We start from the raw sequence: 6,611 nt of genomic DNA, 5'->3' as shown, positions 1-6,611 counted from the left end.
GCCATTTTAGATTGAAGCCCGACAAGCCTGCCATGCGGCTTATCTATCTTCTTATTAGCGTGACACGCCATCTGGACGGGTGTCAATAAAGTTAATCTCTTCGGCAACAAGTTGCCCCGTGCCTGACAAGCTCCACCTTGCCACTTGAGAGCTCGACACTGCAATGATTAGCGACTGGCGTATGATGAGTTGGAGCCGTGGTGTCTTGGCGGAGGTTTGCCGGCACGGAGTCTGCCGGGACTCCATCTTGTGCTCTTGGCGGACCCGGGAACCTTGTCGGGGTGATTAGGGCTTGGCCTCAAGCGTAGTCTCGACCTTGCCGGGCTCGCCTGTCCGTCAAGGGAGGCCTTCTAGGGGATATTCTCTGGTTACTTTGGTCTTCTTAATGAACTCCTTGGTATCCCGAAGAGCGGTTTCTCTGGCTTGTCATCTGCCCGCATCAAGGAAACATGTTGTGAAGGTCGCAATTGTCCGTGCGTAAGTCAGGAGTACTAGGGACCCCGTTCCTAGTGCACCGACAAGAACCAAGTCATCATGTTCGGAAGCCTGGAGTACACCGCGGACGCTCGAGGAGATCTGGTCCTTTCAAGGTGGACCTCAGACTAGCACGCACCATCCGGCACCATGGCCTCGAAGCCGGATTATGATGGGGGTCTCAGATCCGCTCTCCACCCAGAGCCGACCACGGAGGTAGATCTGTTGGTCAGCACTTTCGGCATAACCACTGAGCCCTTAGTTGCCTCAGTGCCGAGTTTGTCTCTGGACCCGGAACATCGATCGCTCCACCAGCGACCGATGCAGTGACTGCTCCCGCCACTCAGGGATCAACCCCGGGCGAGCAAGAGGCCAGCGCCACGTAAATTGGCCCGGACATATTGTCCCAGATCATCCCAGCATACGCCCAGGTCCTGGACACCAAGGAGATCTCACAAATCAATGATGTGCTAGATCGAATCCAAAACATGGCGATCTCATCTGCCATCTATGATCAGATCGGATGTAGAAGTGGTGATCGGGAATGTTTCATCCCACCCACCACCCACCTAGTCACCACGGTCAAGGACCTAACTGACACGCTCTACTACAACTTTGACAAGGCCACTGACATGGACGAAGACGTTGGTGACGATTCCAAGGTAGAACCACTCGTGGCCATACCCCATATAGGGAGTGGGCTGCAACAACCACCTACAATGTCTACATGGCTGATACTCGGAAGGACAAGTCTAAGGACAAACCGAACAAACCCTAAGCGTCACCGCTCTAAAAAGTGATCTAAGGGCCATAATGAAAGAAGGAGTACGACCAGCACTTCGGGCACCACCGATGACGGTGCTGCCCGCGAAGCCAGCGAGAACCTAGGAGAGGACAATCAGGCCTCACCCGCCCAATAGAACGGGGCCGCTGGAACCCCCGAAATGGTCAACCCCGACGACATGGGGACCTTCAATGAAGGATCAGACATGGATTATATGCCGGAGTCCAATGATGATGCAAGCCCCGAACCCGAGGACTTTGTCGTGCCGATGAACCCCCACGGTTCCAAAGGTAGCTAATCGCAACCATGCGAAGCATGAAAAAGAAGCAGGAGGAGCTATATACCCACAAGAATGCGCTTAATTAACGACAAATGTCTGAAAATCCTTACACTTGAAGCAGACCTCGAATCCCGAGGCGCGACCCCCAAATCGTTCCCTAAGAGGCGACTGCTACCTGACTTCAACGACGAGGCTGCAGATAACGAGCCACTCATGGACGGCCATGTAGGACAAACTGACCGATCCCCTAGAGGGCGAGATCGGCCAACAGAGGCACCTAAGGCAACCACTAAAAAAACCTGCCCTCACGGCAAGACTGCGGTCGAGCAGCCCGAGACCTTTGACTTGTGTGATAAGCTACAAGCTAATAAATCTCCTTCCCAATCCATCTATGTGTCACGGATCCACGCACCTACCGGTATCAACGGCCAAGACTTTTGGCTGGACAGGCACGAAAGGACTCGGGAACAAGTCCGAGCTAGAGTAATGGCTCATGCAGAACTAGATACGGCTCGTTTTTTAGGGCCCATGCATCCTATATGTTTTATGGATGAAGTCATGAAGCTCCAGTTCCTAAAAGGGTTCAAACCCATCAATATCGATCAATATGATGGGACAACTAACTCGGCCTTCTGGATAGAGATTTCCTTCCCCACATCCACATGGCTCGAGGAGATGACCTCCATGCCAGAAAATATCTACCCCTCAACCTCAAGGGACAAGCAAGGCATTGGCTTCATAACCTGACTAGAAATTCCATCAGAAGCTGGGAGGAGCTCGAGGTGGCTTGTAGGGCCAATTTCCAGGGTACCTATGTTCGGCCCCCGGACTCTGGCGACCTGAGCCATGTAGTCCAGAAGGAGGGCAAATCAGCTCAGAAATTCTGGAATCAATTCTTAACTAAAAAGAATTAGATCGTCGTTTGCCCCGACGCCGAGGCAATCACTCCTTTCAAGCACATCATCCGGGATGAATGGCTCGCCCGTCAGTTCGGACAGGACAAGCCGAGAACCATGGCGGCCCTTACCTCCTTGATGACCCGCTGTTGCACGGGCGAGGACAGCTGGTTGGCCCGCAGCTCCCACCGGAGCAAGCCCAGCACCTCATAAGCGTGTGAGGGCAATGGAAAATCTAGGTGCAACAAAACAAGCGCCGAAATAAGAACAGCAACAGCGACACCGAGGACCCAGTAGTTAATGCGAGGTTCAACAACCCATGTGGAGGACCTAAGAAGAGGCTCTTTCAAGGGAACAAGGACGGCCCCAACGCGTTGGATAAGATACTCGATAGATCCTTCCATATTCACGGCAGCACGGACAAGCCCGCCAACCACACCAATCGAAATTGCTGGGTGTTTAAAAAGGCCAGCAAAGCACTATCCGAGGAGTCCAACAAAAGACGCTCTCGAAGCAACAACGACGATGACGACGAACCGCGCATGCCTAACAACGGTGGCCAGAAGTTGTTTCCCTCCGGAGTCAAGGACGTTAACATGATCTACGCCACACATATTCCCAAGAGGGAGCGACAGCATGCACTTTGGGATATCTACGCCTTGGAGCCTATAGCCCCGAAGCTCAACCCATGGTCGGCTTGCCTGATCACTTTTAACAAAAAGGAGCACCCGACTAGTTTCCGTCATGGTGGGCCGGCAACCCTGGTCCTATATCCCATTGTCGATGGGTTTCACCTAACCCACATCCTCATGGATGCGGAAGTAGCCTAAACCTGATCTATGCTCACATGATCAGGAACATGGACATTGATTCATCAAGAATCCATCCCAGTAACACACTTTTAAGGGTGTCATCCCCGGCAAAAAGGCCCGATGCTCAGACATTGGATGGATCAAAAAGTTGTTTTCGGTTCCCTTGACAACTTCGAAAGTGAAGACTTGATCTTTGACATAGTCCCCTTTTGCAGTGGCTATCATGCACAGCCCGACCGTACTGCATTCGCCCACTTCAACGTGGTACCGCACTACGCTTACCAAAAGTTGAAAATCCCGAGGCCCAGTGGCGTTATAACCATCAATGGTAACACAGAGCCCCTCTCCGTACAGAGGAGCAAACAGTGGCCTATGCAGCTGACTCCCGGAAAGCTGAAGAACTGATGTAGGGTAGAACCCTAGATGTCGATCTTTCATGAAAGGAGCGGATTCCACGAAGAACACGAAGAACACAAGGGAAAAACAAGGGGAAACATGAAGGGAAACACGGGAGAAAATCACTCAAACCAACAAGATTTGATTACACATGTGCTAGATCCTCGAAACACAAAGAGATACACAATCCACAATCAACAAGGGACGATACAAGTAGCGAGTTCTTCTCTGTGAGGAGGTCTTGAGGGGGTCTTCCCGTGAGGGCTCTTGAATCCACTTGGGTATTTCTCCGTAGAGGTCGTGAACTGCGATGGAGAAGGGATCAAGTGGAGAGCAAAGCTTCTGAAATGAGCTACTACGTTGCTAACCCTAAGATGGTGGAGGTGGAGGAGTATATATGGTCTAGGGACACGAAGGGGTAAGTGAGGGGCGAAACAGGTACATGGGCCTTGTCCCGAGTGTCTGCGCGCAGGCAGGGCCGGAAGTTCCGGGGACGGCCGGAAGGTCCGGGCGCCGGAGGTTCCGGGCGAGGGTCAGGGCATGGCCCGGGCTATCCAGAGAGTTGGCACGGTACGGGACGGCGTCAGTGTAGCAGGGACGGAAGTTCCGGGATGGCTGGAAGTTCTGGGTGCCGGAGGTTCCGGGAATGGTCCAGGCTGGACAGAGAGTAGGCGCGGATGGTCGGAACGCTTGGAGTGTCGAGGGCCTGAGGTTCCGGGCAGGCTGGAAAGTCCGGGGGCCGAAGGTTCCGGGCTATGGCCGGAAGTTCCTGGCCTGGCATAAACTCTGCACAAGTCTTGACACTGGCCGTTTTTCCTCCTTCAGACCTTGGTTGCTGAGCACATGCAATGTCTTTGCATTAGGTAGCAACCATGTCTCGTGTGAATTGAAAGGGGAAGTACTTAGGAGAGAGTTCACCTTGTGTCCAAAGGCGTATGCTTGAGGTCGAGGTCTCGTCGTAGTATACATGGGGATGATCGTAGGATGCTCCGCATCATCTCCCCCCTTGGGAAAGATCCGACCTCGGATCGTGATCCTCATCACCATGGAAACGGTTGTTGTGGATGGACTTGTAGTTGGACGGAGTTGAAGACACTACGCAATCAAAGTACTCCAAGGTGTCTCCGGTAAGTGGTACATGCAGAATGAGCAAACACAAAGTACACTTGGAAATACAATGGTTAGCGCACACAAAGTGTGAAAGATGTAAGAATGAGTCCATGCGGCAAGATTGTTCATGACAAAGTGCATGAAGCTTATCAAGATGATATATAATGATATTCAAAGCATTCATGAGAGAAAATTCATTTGTTGTGCACACATAGTTGTGGTAGTTGTCATGGTGCACAAAGCGACAAATTCTACCATTGTGCAAAGTGATGTCATAGAGAGACGGTTTATGAATATCATGAACATGGCAATGGATGCTCAATATGTGTATGCAATCATGAGGATGGCTCAAAGGGAAGGAGTTCACCTTTATGAGGATGTCGAAAATGTTGGTGTCGGGCATCATGTAGACCTTTGCATGACCAATATGTCTCGTGATGGTAACTCCTTGTGAATCCTTCAAAACAAAAGAACATGACAAACACTCGGAAAAACAAATGAGGTTAGCGGAAGTGCAAAACCTATCATTCGTGTGGTCAGATACCCAACAAGTGTATGCATCATGCTCATCATAAGAAAGGACAAGGGAGTATTTCATAGTATGAAGGCATATGATGCGAGAACAACCAAATATAATAGGCTCAATCAAACAAGCATGCATCACAAGTAAAGTGTCCAAGTCTCCAAGATCAATAAGCATAGATGCAACTATTGGAGGCAAGTGACAATGAACAAGATATATCATGTGAGAGGCATGAACATATGTGTCATCAAACCAAGAAAGCGAGTAAGAATGGAACATGGGTGATGCGACAAAGAAAGCAATGATAGTAAACAAGTCATGCAAGCTAGTAGTGCGAAAATGCAACATACTAGGAGGAATTATGGTGAACATGTCATGTGTGCAAATAGTGGGCATGAATAATTCACATGACATAGCACAAGCATGAAAGCAAGATATGAGGAAAGTGGCATCATTGTATTGGCAAGAAGTCCTAGGTAAATAGCAATGGAACATCATGACTCTACCAACACAAGAATCCACAATAGCTTGTGGCACATGGTACACATGGCAATAGCAACAAGTATCTCCACCAAGCATGCAAATACAGGTAGTAGTAAAATGGTGGCTCATGGGTAAATGCAAACAAGGGTCAAAATTGCATGGCAAAGACATAGAAATATGCATAACATGCAAAGTGAACACGATATAATGGGCATAAGGTGACAAATGGTAAATAGTCCATAGCCGTGTGAGAGCCAAGTAAAAGGAATGCGCGAAGAGAGCGGTGGTAAGAATAGTCCACGGGATCCCAAGTCATCGTTGCTCTAAAGAGGTCGTTTCGTCAACTCTTGGGATTGATTGGTTGATGAGTATACGTGAGTACCTACACAAAACAAAGACAAAGGGAAAATTGTGTGTGTCTGGTATATGTACACATCATCCATTATGATGCGCACGCGCTTGTGTTTGTTAGCACCAAATATCCAATAATCAAATAAATGAGATGCGTGATATAGAAACATGTCATCCATCATGAGAGGTTTGTTGTTATGTATGGCAAAATGGAGACTCAAATTGTGTAATGCATCATAGAATGCATATGGTGCAAGCAATTATGAGAATTGTGCAATGTATAGAATGTATCAAAATCTCCTAATATGTGTGAGGAAACTATGGGGGTCTCCTCATGAGCTTTAGTGGAAACATCACATGGAGAATATTGACAACATCCAAAAAAATGCATATCCGAAGCAATGTGATCATGGCATGGAATAGTAGATCAATTGCGCAAATCATGTAAAGGAAGCCTGGCAATATCATCACATGAAAAACAAAAGCCAATGACCATCATCTC

Source organism: Triticum aestivum, chromosome 3D, assembly GCF_018294505.1.
Source record: "Triticum aestivum cultivar Chinese Spring chromosome 3D, IWGSC CS RefSeq v2.1, whole genome shotgun sequence".
Lineage (NCBI taxonomy): Eukaryota > Viridiplantae > Streptophyta > Magnoliopsida > Poales > Poaceae > Triticum > Triticum aestivum.
Note: the sequence above shows the minus strand (reverse complement) of the source record.